The 13,621-nt window shown below is 43.8% G+C and overlaps 1 protein-coding gene across 3 annotated transcripts in view; it reads right to left on the bottom strand.

Moving 5' to 3' along the window:
* LOC145353988 (solute carrier family 12 member 5-like) overlaps positions 1–13,621 on the bottom strand; it is a 1,060,877-nt gene that overhangs the window by 25,910 nt on the left and 1,021,346 nt on the right. The gene's annotated exons all lie outside the window — the stretch shown is intronic.

The raw sequence follows: 13,621 nt of genomic DNA, 5'->3' as shown, positions 1-13,621 counted from the left end.
TTGTAAGTTGTTATTGATTACCTAAAAACATGCCAAAAACAAGTTCCAACTTGCTAGATTACATTATTTAACTACATGTTCTGGACTTTATGGGCTGAATTCCCTGCGGTAGCTTTGCAGGAGAAGCATTTAAATGGGTGCGAGGGTAGTGGTGGGGACTTCCTTGCTGTTCCACCTCTGCTCCTATTAAGTCTACGAAGGCTCATTGATGGCCTTCCCGCCCCCACCCACCCGCCACCAACTGAGGCCCTTAAGTGGGCAATTAATGCTCAGTGAAGAGCCTCATTCCACTACTCCTGATATTTACCGAAGGGGCGGGTGGGGAACTCAGCATGTGGAAAACCATTACAGCAAACCTGGTCAGAGTTGCTTACATGCTTCCGGTGGGTCCTTTGCTGTCAGGACTGTGACATGATTGAGGGATCGGGCATTCGAAAGATGAGGTGAGGGGTAGGGACTAGCTGAGAGCCACTCCCATGCCATTGTTGCTGATATTCCTCCCTTCTTACCTGCAACCTAGACTTTGTGACCCTCTTCCTGCTATCAAATGCTTGTGGTCTGGTTCCCTTGTCGATCCTGGTCCACGGGTGGGTGCATTATTGGCAACAGCCACTGCCTCCCTGGTGGCCCTGCCAAGCAATGAATGACTGCCTATCTCTGATTGGCAGCAGCTCTTGGCTGGACCACCATTCCCATTCTCCCTGATCCTGGGAAGACCCTCTACTGCCCAGTTAGGTGCCCAATTGGCGCTTGATATGATGGGCCTTCACAAAGAGAGGTGAGGTGGGGCTGTCACTTGTTTTCCAACCAATGGGCAAGTTCCCTGTTGCCTACATTAAATTCTGCCCTATGCGTTATGGTTTGTGATAGCACAGGCATAACCTACTATGTTAAAGTATCTGAGAAGGCCATATTTGTCACGAGTTACTAGGCTGACATGCTTGTGCAATATAAATTGCATCCACAGCTTTAGATCTTGGTGCCCTACATTGTCATTCGTTCGTAGAGAAACATTCAATCCCAGTGCCTTTGATCATAGATTTTAAAAACATCTTGGCAGCAATTAATAATTAATTGCTCTAAGCAATGGATGCTTCAGGGATCGTTACTGCATGAATAATTTTGTTATCAAAGATTATCTGAGCATTTTACCTGCAAGATGATAAATAAATTCCAGTGTGACAGGATTTACTGAAAACTATCAGGTTTCTTTTTAATACTCATCTGAAGAAATACCACTTCCCCCCCAAATCTGTCCCTGCACCTAAGAGAGACGGAACAATCAGAAGTCAAACTGAGGCAAGTAAGCTTCTCTTGTATAACTCTCTGGCTCAACATGGTTTAACAGCAGCATTTCAGAGACCTGGAAATGTTCGCCCTCTGCTGTTGCACAAGGCTAAGAAATATACCCAACAACTGACAGAGAAATATGAAGAAATACTGTATTAAACCAAACTGACTTACATAAATTTACTAAATTTCATGTTATCATAGCCTAGATCTTCCGGTCTCCAGATAGTCACAGACTGGAAATACCCTTGGAAGTTGCACCACGGGACCTCTTAGAGGTCCTAACACAAGGGCTCTGTTGGAATTGACAAGGAAGTTTGAACTTTCAATGGACAATCTTCTGCTTCCTGGGACCCTCCAAAAAATCTCCAACTCTGAGTTAGAGTTGGAGACTTTGGATGGCTCCAACTTACCCTGATACTTAGCCAGGAAGTATTAGGTTGGAAACAAACCTGTTCCAATACTCGGGTAACTAGACAACTGACCCACAACTACACCACTGATCCCCTGACTGTCCCAATTCTCTGACTCCCCCCAACAACCCAATCTGACTAGTCCCAGGCCCAACATGACTCTCTCCCACCACCCCCAAATTCCAAATACTCCAACCAAACCTACCTAGCCACTGATCCAACGTGAGCCATCCCAGTGCTCACCTGTCACTCTATCCTCTCTCCCGCCATTTATACACTGCACTATCCACCTGTCACTCTACCTATCTCATCCACCTAGCCACCTGTCAGATTACCCTTACTCATGCTACCCCCTGACCTAATTACCTTACTTACCCTACCCCCTAATTCTAACAATCGTTATCCACTTACTTTATCAACCCCAAACCCTTATCTGCTTACCTTACCTACCCAACATTCTTACCCACCCTAACTCTTACCCACTTACCTAATCCAACCTGCCCTCTATTTTTTATTCTTTTATAGTATTGGCGTGACTGGCTCGCCTTTCATTTATTGTTCATTGCTCATCACCCTTGAGAAGAGGCAGTGAACTGCTTGTTTGAACTGCTGTAATCTATGTGATGTCGGTACAGCCATAGTGCTGTTAGGGAGGGATTTCCATGATTTTGACTTAGCAACACTGACAGAAGAGTGATATATTTCCAAGTCAGGATGGTGTGTGGCTTGGGAAACTTGCTGGTGATGGTGTTCCCACGTATCTGCTGCCCATGTACTTTTAGGTGGTAGAGGTTGTGGATTTATAAGTTGCTGTCTGAAGAGCCCTGGTGAGTTGCTGCAGTGCACCTTGAAGACTGTATGCACAGCTGCCACTGTGTGCCGGAGGTGGCGGGACTGGATCTTTGTGCAAGCAGAGAGTATTCCATCACACACTGATGTGTGCCACATAAATGGTGGACAGGCATTGGAGAGTTAGGAGGCGAGTTAATCTTTGTAATATTCTAGACTCTGATCTGCTGTTGTAGCTACAATATTAATATAGCTCTTCCAGTTCAGGTTTTGATCAACGGTAACCCTCAGGACATTGCTAATGGGGGAATTTGGTGATAGTAATGACACTGAATGTGAAGAGACAAGGGTTAAATTCTCTCTGTTAGAGATGTCATTGCCTGGCAAATTTTATGGCATGAATGTTACTTGCTACTTGTCAGGCTAAGCCTGGATTTTTCCAGATGCTGCATTTTGACATAAACTGCTTCAGTGTCTCAGGAATCATGAATGGTGCTGAACATTGTGCAGTCATCAAGAACATTCCCCACTTCTGACCTTATGTTGGATGGAAAGTCATTGATGAAGCAGCTAGGGCAGCATGGTGGCACAATGGTTAGCACTGCTACCTCACAGCACCAGGAACCTGGGTTCGAATCCTGGCTAGGGTCACTACCTGTGTGGAGTTTGCACATTCTCCCTGTGTCTGCGTGGGTTTCTGCTGGGTGCTCTGGTTTCCTCCCACAGTCCAAAGGTGTGCAGGTTAGATGAACTGATCATGCTAAATTCTCCCTCAGTGTACCTGGACAGGTGCTGGAGTGTGGCAATTAGGAATTTTCACAGTAACTTCATTGCAGTGTGAATGTAAGCCTACTTGTGATTAATAAATAAACTTTTTTTTACTTTGAAGGTGTTTGGGCCTAGGCCACTAGCCTGAGGAACTCTTGCAATGACGTTCTGGGAATGAAATGATTGACCTCCTGCAATCACAATCTTTGAGTAAGCTATGACTCGAACCAATGGAAGGTTTTCCCTTTTGATTTCCATTGATTCCAGTTTTGCCAGGGCTCCACAATGCCGCACTCAATCAAATACTGCATTATTGTCAAAGGCAGGCACTCCCAACTTATCTCTGGAATTCAGCTTTTTTGTCCATGTTTGAACCAATGCTGTAATGAGGTCAGGAGCTGAATGGTCTTGGCGGAATTCAAATTGAGCAAGTCATTACTAGGCAAATGCCTCTTATTAACACTGTTGACAGCCCCTTCCATCACTTTACTGATGATCAATAATAGACTGTTAGGGGGGGTTATTGGCTGGTAACTGTCCTGCTTTTTGGGCGCAGGACATAACTAGACAAATTTCCAATTGCTGGTTAGATGTACTGTACTGGAACAACATATCTACGTCTATGGCAAGTTCTGGAGCACAAGCCTTCAGTACTATTGATGAAATATTGTCAGGGCCCATAGCCTTTGCAGTATCCAATGTCTTCAACCATTTCTTGATGTTGTGTAGAGTGAATCAAATTGGCTTAAGACTGGCCTCTGTGACACTGGGATCTTCAGGAGGAGGCTGAGATGGATTATCCACTTGGCAGTTCTGGCTGAAGATTGTTGCAACTGCTTCAGGACCTTATCTTATTCCACCTTACCAACTTGTCCACTTATCCTGCATGCTTAGCTTCTCTTCCTAACTGTTGTCAAAGCGGTTTTGGAACATATCAACTCTTCACTTACTATAACATGGCAGCTAGTGCTGTAAAAGCTTATTGCAGGCCTGGGAGGAATTGGAACTCTGGATTCCCCAAAACCTTGGAAGGTTTGGGATCTTGCTAGAGTTGAGTTGGCGGGGGGGCATGTTGGACAGGACAGCACAGGGTTGATGGGGAAAGGGTGGGCATGGGGAAACAAAAACATGGGGTGGGGAGGCTCCACCTGGCATGGGTGGTGGGTGAGGAGGAAAAAATGTGCCCCATTCATTTTCATTGACCTGCAGCCTGCTACATTTTAAATGCTGGCCTCATTTTATTTCAGCAGCAGTAGATGAGGCCCTTAATTTAGCATTTACTACAACTAGGCTGTAAGTGGGCAGCCCATCTGATGCCTCCACTCTATTTTTGAATTCAAGGTAGAAGCGGGTGGACATGCTGACAGTGGGCATGCCGCTGATGCCATGGCATGCTAATTCACAGGTCCACCTTTCCTGCCATGGGGAGCTCATAAAGTTGGAGGAGGAGGGACAGCCTCCTATGGGGGCGATTTCATGATACATGATCCATCCATCAATGTGGAATGCCATAAGCATAGACAAGGGTCATGGGTGGAGGGGGGACTCATAATGTTAAAATGGCGGCGCAGGCTCGTTGGGCCGAAGGGCCTGTTTTCCGGGCTGTTTTGTTCTTTATATGATCCCAACAATGGGTGGGGCTGGATAATCACACTCATGACCACAATACTTACGAGTATTGATGATGGCAGGAATGACTATATACTCTAATTAAACTTCTTACAGGCTTTTGAAACAATACACTCCTGATGCTGAGTGATGTTTTAAGCTACAGCATGGTGTACACATTGTGCCAGGAGGTCATATGTGAAATGGTGGTGTAGCAGGCTGCAGGTCCATGAAAATGAGTGGGGCACATTCTTCCCCTGCTCCCAATGGCATGCTGGGCAGCAAGTGGAATCAGAGGCTCCAGCCACAATGGCGGTGGGGGTGGGGGGCGTTTTCCTCACCATGCTCATAAGATTCTGCCCCTCTTATTTACCCACCAGGAATGGAGAGGACCTCCACAGGCCTTACCTACATACTTCCGCAGTGCCCATGTCTGATGGTAGGGCTGCTGATATGCAAGTGCTGGACTACCTCCACTGGTCCCTCAGTCTCGGAAGCCTATTGGCTGTCCTTAATTAGATGTGGCTCTTCAAGTCCAATTAATTGGTTGCTGCTCCCAAAATTGCCTGTGGCATTTGTAGGTTTAATATTGCATTTAGTGTCAATGGTGGGATCAGGATCAGGAGTGAAAATCTTACTCACACACCCAATATACCTGCATTAGTTCCATAACTGTTAATGTACTTGCAAAACAAATATCTCAGCTTTGAAACTGTGAATGTCGTAGAGTCATAGAAGTTTACAGCATGGAAACAGGCCCTTCAGCCCAACTTGTACATGCCACCCCTTTTTTTTAAAACCCCTAAACTAATCCCAATTGCCCGCATTTGGCACATATCCCTCTATACCCATCGTATCTATGTAACTATCTAAATGCTTTTTAAAAGATAAAATTGTACCCACCTCCACTACTACTCACCGCCCTCTGAAAAAATTGCCCCTCTGGACACTTTTGTATCTCTTCCCTCTCACCTTAAACCTATCCCTTTAGTTTTAGACTCCCCTACCTTTGGAGCGAACCCAGTGAAAACAGGTTTTTCAGAGAGTTGCCGCCAAAACCAGATAACACACCACAGAAAACTTTGCTCCATGATACTCTCCAATTTTAAGATAATGCTGCCTTTTTCTCGATTTCCCCAACACAGGAAATACTTTCTCCCTTTTTGAATTCTTTAAGCTTCAGCACCTCAGTCAGATCATTCCTCAGAATGTTCCGCTGGCAGAATCTTTTGGTCCTGTCAAAGAGAATGGATGTTTGAATGGTGTGCCACATTTTCCGTCTCTGTCCCACTGTGATGGGGCCAGAAAATTCTGCCTCCAACCTGGCCTCATAATTTAACAATTTAAGCCCAGGAACCATATGAGTGAATTTGCACGGCACCCCCTCCAAGGTCAGCATGTTCTTCCTTAGCTGCAGTGTCCAGGATTGAACTCTGCACTCTAAATGAGGTCTGGATATTTTTGAGTTCCTTTATGTTTTTTTTTGAAACAGACTGTCTCAATTGTTGCATTATACAAAGGTCAAACAAAGGCAAGGTAACTCCCCTCAGAGAGAAAAGAAACTTTGGAGCATTTGTGACCCCTGTTCGTTCTCACTGAATTCCTTACTGAAAATACCACTGCTAATGGCATCTTAGAGGTAAATCCTCCACTCACCTGTTTATTTGGGAAGGTAATTGATTGACGTTGCATTGAAAGCTTTTTATCTCCTCATATTTGAAAACGTTTTATTCCTGATATTTTAGTGATTCCCGTGGGAATAAACTACATTTCAGGATGTCTCAGATTAAATTACATTTTATGGGAATGATTGTTATCCATTTGCAAACAAAATACTTTTAAAGCTGCCTGTACCTGCCACAGAAATGCTCTTGATAAAGTAATATCGATGATTCGATGTAACAATATGTTAAGAAAATGATTGTTTCACCTATTTGACCTCAAATCTAGCCCATGTGCAGGAATCTGCTGGTTTGTATACGCAGATCTTTAGAAGTTGCAGGACTACTTGTGTAAAACTGTAGGACCTTCACCTTATAAATAGAGACACAAATAAACCTCAATAATGCAATAGCGTGGCCTCAGTTACAGTATTGCATCCAATTAAGGACATCACATTTATAGGGAGGGTGCAGAGGAGATTTACTAGAATGATTTTTGCAATTGGAGACTTTAGGGAAAGTTAATTCTCCCTAGAGTCGAGAAGGTTAAGGGGAGATTTAAAGGAGGTCTCAAAAATTACAAAGGGTTTTAGTAGAGCAAATAAGGTATAATGCTTCTGCGGGTAGGAGGGTCAGTAACGCAGTGATGCAAATTTGAACTAATCTTTTTTATTCTTTCATAGAATGAGAGCATCAGTTGGTTAAGCCAACATTTATTGCCTATCCTAATTACCCATGAGAAGGTGATGGTGAGCTGCTTTCTTGAATTGCTGCAGTCCATGTGGTGTAGGTACATCTACAGTGCTGTTAGATTGGGAAACAATGGCAAGAACTGGAGAGGAGATGCAAACTGCTTTATGCTGCGTGTATGATTTGGATTGGAGTGTTTGAAAGGGAAGAAGGAGCAGATTTTACAGTAACTTTCACAAGGGAATAGGGTAAATGTTCGAATAGGAAACAAATATACTGGGAAAGAACTGGGAGTGGACTCACGGACTTGTTCTTTTAAAGTGTTGGCAGTGTACTGTACTGTATTACTCTAAGCCATTGCTTCCTAATGGTCCCAGTTGAAACTCATACATGACTCTGTGCCTCTGTTGGTGCTGTACCACAAACTCTTGCCCTTAGCACTCAGCACAGTCAACTTCCAAAGTGAAATAGTCTGGTTCGAGTGATACATTGGTTATCAGCCACTTTTCAGCACAAACATGAACGTTACTTGTGCTTCTTGGAAAGAACTGCATTGGGACTGAGAGCCATATCCCAGGGATGCTGACTGATGGTTTTAATAAGCTTACTAAGCTAACACACTGGAGAATCCCTATTTCCTTTCTTGCCCATCTTAATCACAATGAAATGCAACCTGAGGCCTGGAATTTTATAGAGTGCAGGTTCAGAGACAATTTCACGCAATCCAACTGGTCTATTGGAATGCTCCTGCCAACAGCAATGTAGCCAATTAGGCCAATTACTGGCATGATCCCGAAACCATCTGGAATTTTCCAGCCTGCAGGTGGACCGCTTGCTGAGGGTCAATCCAGGCTGATGGATAGAGACTGCCACTTGTCTGCAGAACAAGTGCCAACAATAGCTTATTGATTTTTTTTTCCTCCACCACATTGCACGATTTCCTGAGGAGGACAGCTGTGGCTGTTTGCGGTCCTGTGGAGGGACTCTCCACTTAATTGGCCACATTCTCCAAAATCTCCCACTACTGCCAGTTATGGGCTCCTGACCCAGATTTCAGTCACAATTCTCCTGACTAACTGTCCATGCCAACAGGAAACCTGAAGTGTCTCCTGCTAGGGTCAGATTTATCAGGTGGGTTGTCTGACTGGCCTACTCCTCTGTTGTGAGACTGGGCTACCATTTTTAAATGCTCCCGAATCTCCCCAATCATTTAAGAGCCCCTCTTCCCTCAAAAAAGTGAAATGGCGCCCCGCCCCCCTCCCCTACCCCCCTACCCCCACCCCGACCAGGGAGCACCACCAACCCCCTCACCAAAATGGGGGCTACCTCACCCACACACCATGCAGGCTTGAGGGTGACCCAACCCAAATTCCACCCTCAGATCTCCACTCAGACTCCCCCTCTCCTCCTTCAGGCCATAGTGAATGAGAAGGTTTTGATTGATCAATCTCAAAAAGATTTCAGTGACAGCCCCTCAGTTGTGAATTAATCTGAAGTGGTTTCATTGTTTCTCACCAAAGTTAAGCCTGATTAGCAGCCTGTGGTTTCACTTCTTCTTTTGCAAACCACACTCCTTTTAAAGAAATCACGGGCTCTTAATCAGGCTTAGACTCTGTCAACATTGTGGTCAGGATCAATGAGATATTTGAGATTCATTCAAGTATTAAGGAAAGTGAAATGAACACAGATGACTGGAGGATGTTAGAAATCCATTGAACTTCCAATGGAATCTTTTTCAAGGCATTGCGCATTGATTTTATGAGACATCATTTGAAAAGCCTGAGGGTCGATAAGTCCCCTGGGCCAGATGGGATACATCCTAGGATACTTTGGGAGGCAAGAGATAAGATTGCAGAGCCTTTAGCTTTGGTCTTTGGGTCCTCACTGTCCACGGGAATTGTGCCAGAGGACTGGAGAGTGGCAAATGTTGTTCCTCTCTTCAAGAAAGGAAATAGGAATGACCCTGGTAATTATAGGCCTGTTAGTCTTACTTCGGTGGCCAGTAAGTTATTGAGAGATAGGATTTGGAAAGATGCAGTTTAATCCGGGATAGTCAGCACGGTTTTGTAAGGGGTAAGTCCTTCCTCACAAATTTGATTGAATTCTTTGAGGAGGTAACTAAGTGTATAAATGAGGGTAGAGCAGTTGATGTCGTATACATGGATTTTAGTAAGGCATTTGATAAGGTTCCCCATGGTAGGCTCATGAAGAAAGTAAGGAGAACATAAGAAATAGGAGCAGGAGTAGGCCTCGCCATTCGAGCCTGCCCCGCCATTCAATAAGATCATGGCTGATCTGAAGTGGATCAGTTCCATTTACCCGCCTGCTCCCCATAACCCTTAATTCCCTTATCAATCAGAAAACTATCTACCCATGACTTAAACATATTCAACGAGGTAGCCTCCACCACTTCAATGGATAGAGAATTCCAGAGATTCACTACCCTCTGAGAGAAGAAGTTCCTCCTCAACTCTGTTCTAAACTGCCCTCCCCCCCCCCCCCCTTGTTTTGAGGCTGTGCCCTCTCGTTCTGGTTTCCTTTCTAAGTGGAAAGAATCTCTTTACCTCTACCCTATCTGGCCCCTTCATTATCTTATATGTCTCAATAAGATTCCCCCTTAGCCTTCTAAACTCCAACGAGTACAGGCCCAATCTACTCAATCTCTCCTCATAAGCTAACCCCCTCATTTCCAGTATCAACTTGGTGAACCTTCTCTGTACTCCCTCCAAGGCCAATATATCCGTTCGCAAATAAGGGGACCAGAATTACATACAGTACTCCAGTTGCGGCCTCACCAGTGCCTTGTACAGTTGCAGCAAGACATTCCTGCTTTTATATTCTATCCCCCTCGCGATAAAGGCCAACGTTCCATTCGCCTTCTTGATCACCTCTGCACCTGCAGACTGAGTTTTTGCGATTTGTGCACAAGGACCCCCAGGTCCCTCTGCACAGTAGCATGCTGCAACTTTTCACCATTTAAATAATATTCCATCCTACTATTATTTCTTCCAAAGTGTGGGATGGAAGGAAATTTGGCCGATTGGAAAAGTAACTCGCTATCTCATAGAAGACAGAGTGGTGGTGGTGGAGGGAAAATTTTCAGACAGGAGGCCAGTTACCAGCAGTGTGCCACAGGGATCAGTGCTGGGTCCTCTGCTATTTGTGATTTTTATCAATGACTTGGAAGAGGAGGCTGAAGCGTGGGTTAGTAAATTTTCTGATGACACCAAGGTTGGTGGAGTAGTGGATGAGATGGAGGGCTCTTGTAGGTTGCAAAGAGACATTGATAGGATGCAGAGCTGGGCAGAAAAGTGGCAGATGGAGTTTAACCCTGATAAGTGCGAGGTGATTCATTTTGGTAGGACAAACTTGAATGCGGATTACAGGGTCAATGGCAGGGTTCTGAGGAATATGGAGGAGCAGAGAGATCGAGGGGTTCATATCCACAGATCTCTGAAGGTTGCCACTCAAGTGAATAGAGCTGTGAAGAAGGCTTATAGTGTGTTAGTGTTTATTAACAGGAAGTTTGACTTTAAGATCCGTAGGGTTATGCTGCAACTATACTGGACCTTGGTGAGACCACATTCGGAATATTGTGCACAGTTCTGGTCACCGCAACATAAGAAGGATATGGAAGCATTGGAGAGGGTGCAGAGGAGATTTACCAGGATGTTGCCTGGTTTGGAGGGCAGGTCTTATGAGGAAAGGTTGAGGGAGCTGGGGCTTTTCTCTTTAGAGCGGAGGAGGATGAGAGGCGACTTAATAGAAGTTTATAAGTTGATGAGGGGGATTGATAGAGTGGACATGCAGAGACTATTTCCTCAGGTGGATGTAGTTGTTACTAGGGGGCATAACTTTAAGGTTTATGGTGGAAGATATAGAAGAGAAGTCTGAGGTAGATTCTTTACTCAGAGAATGGTTGGGGTGTGGAATGCACTGCCTGCTGTGATAGTGGAGTCGGACACTTTAGGAACTTTCAAGCAGTTATTGGACAGGCACATGGAGCACACCAGAATGATAGAGAGTGGGATAGCTTGATCTTGGTTTCAGACAAAGCTTGGCACAACTTCGAGGGCCGAAGGGCCTGTACTGTGCTGTAATGTTCCATGTTCTACGTTCTATCAATAGGTTCCATTATAATAGAGATAGTTTCACAGAATTCAATATGCTAGAAAGCCTCAGAAATTTGAAATCAAAGCTGTGTGCATATATTGTGTCTGAGTGCACAGCTAGGCAGTCTGTAATCCAAACCTTGGGACTGAAACCTAGAAATGAGAATCCTGTCAGTGCATTTTATTTGCATTACCTTTGTGAGAGTTAGTGCACTTCCTCTATACCTCTCCTGTTGACAGTAAGTTGCTTACCAAGCTGAAAACCTTTTCAATGCTGTCTTGGGACCAATCATCTTCTCAAAACAAGTAGGCATTTGTTGACAAACATTGTTCTCACTACACACAGTGTAGTGTTTTGGGTGCTGCTGTGATTTGCCCACTATACACAGTAATAGTCAACAATGTTAACAGTGTGAAGAAATGATTGAAGATGCCAAAAGACCTGGTTATCCTTGAAATCAATTGAACTTTCTACATTTGTAAATAAGGAACTCGGCTTTTTGACAAAGATCAAGCTTTAGAATAAGCCCAAGATGGAGTGCGATGCCTTATCTTGTCAACTTAGATCTTGTTTGTGTCTCTTTTGAGCACCATGAATTGGATTCAATTGGAATTTGAATTTGGTTTTAGGAGCAACAAGGAATAGATTTGAGTTTGCCTGACCCACTCTGAGCACCAATTTTGTAACTTCAAGGATGGAATAAAAAAGCAAGAGAAAGGAACTGCACACCCCATTCGCTACTATACATTTCAGTGACACCTTCGTAATTCACGCCTATGGTGAAGATAAATGATTAGCACCATTAGCACATGATGCATGGTGGGGACTGTATCTGTGCTCTATTCCACACTCCTAGTATCACCTAATCAAACCTGAAAATAGCTCAGTAGTTCTTTGCAACAACAGTATACTCCTGCTTTGAATGTGCTGCACAGTTTATGTAAGAAACAACAGAATGGAAATTGCAACTAGAAGGAAAATAACATTGCCAGCCTTTGTGCACGGACTGGATGTGACCTAGATTCAAAGATGAAAGGATAGAATAGCATTGTGAACAATCCAAACTAACTGTCCAAATCAACCATAAATTAGATTTGTAGATGTAACCTTAACTACCTTTTGATCTTCCACTTGAGAAAATTACCTCAACAATATTGAGATTCTCATGGATTGATTTCCCAGCCAGTAAAAGAACTTGGAGCCAATATTAATCTTCAACTGTTGCCAGTCATATTAATATATAATATTAAATGTGCTAAGACCATAAGTATCCAGAATTTGTGATTATAAAGGGATTTTGAATTCATTTCTACCATCCCATTAAAATATTTGAAATTAGTTTGCTGATGCCTGACTCGAAAATGATAACTACTTCAACAAAATGAAGATAACAGTCACATTTTAATCTACCTTTTCTCAAAGCCAAAAGCAGGAATTTAAAGGTCTTCAATGATTTGGATTGACAGGCAGATTCTTCACATCCAGAAGCATGATAGTAAGCTAAAATGGGCCTGCAGTTCAGAAAAGTGCCACCTTACATGTGCTAGTGTCTTCAAGATATAGAGATGCCGGTGTTGGACTGGAGTAAACACAGTAAGAAGTCTCACAACACCAGGTTAAAGGCCAACAAGTTTATTTGATAGTAAACCCACAAGCTTTTGGAAATGCTGATCCTTCAGGAACAGCGTTTCCAAAAGCTTGCGGGTTTACTATCAAATAAACTTGTTGGACTTTAACCTGGTGTTGTGAGACTTCTTACCAGTGTCTTCAACCCAGTCACATGCAGACTGTATTACCAACTTATTATCAATGACAAGAAAGACCTGAATTTGATATTCATGATTCTGCATTTATTCACTGACATTCAGGTGTGAAGTGTAGCAAAGAAGCTCTGTAGCATCATGTCTCAATAAATAAGGGATTGATCTCCATGGCCTTTGTTCAGTTTACCACACCTCTGTGGTGTTTGCTTGCTAATTATTCACATGTTTAATGAATTGATATGAAGGGCCTGATTTTACCATTTTCATTCTAAGTGCTGAATCTGGGCTTAATTCAGATCCGACTTAGAAATCTGCTTTCAGGCACCCCTGTACGCACTCAGCCTGAAAAAAAAACACGGGTCCCATTCGCACTGTTTGCGCCCGAAACGCTCGGAGCTCTGAACTGTGCATGCGCAGGTAGAAAAAAATTTGAAAAAGTGCGCCCATGTCCGATCACTCCCTGGCTACAAAATTTGGAGAAAGCGGCTTGGGAGCAAAACGCAGGAACGATGGCCCTCACAGATAT

This window comes from Carcharhinus amblyrhynchos, chromosome 16 (genome assembly GCF_965287045.1).
Source record: "Carcharhinus amblyrhynchos chromosome 16, sCarAmb.v2.hapA, whole genome shotgun sequence".
In the NCBI taxonomy this organism is placed as follows: domain Eukaryota; kingdom Metazoa; phylum Chordata; class Chondrichthyes; order Carcharhiniformes; family Carcharhinidae; genus Carcharhinus; species Carcharhinus amblyrhynchos.
This window is presented reverse-complemented; position numbering and strand designations above follow the sequence as displayed.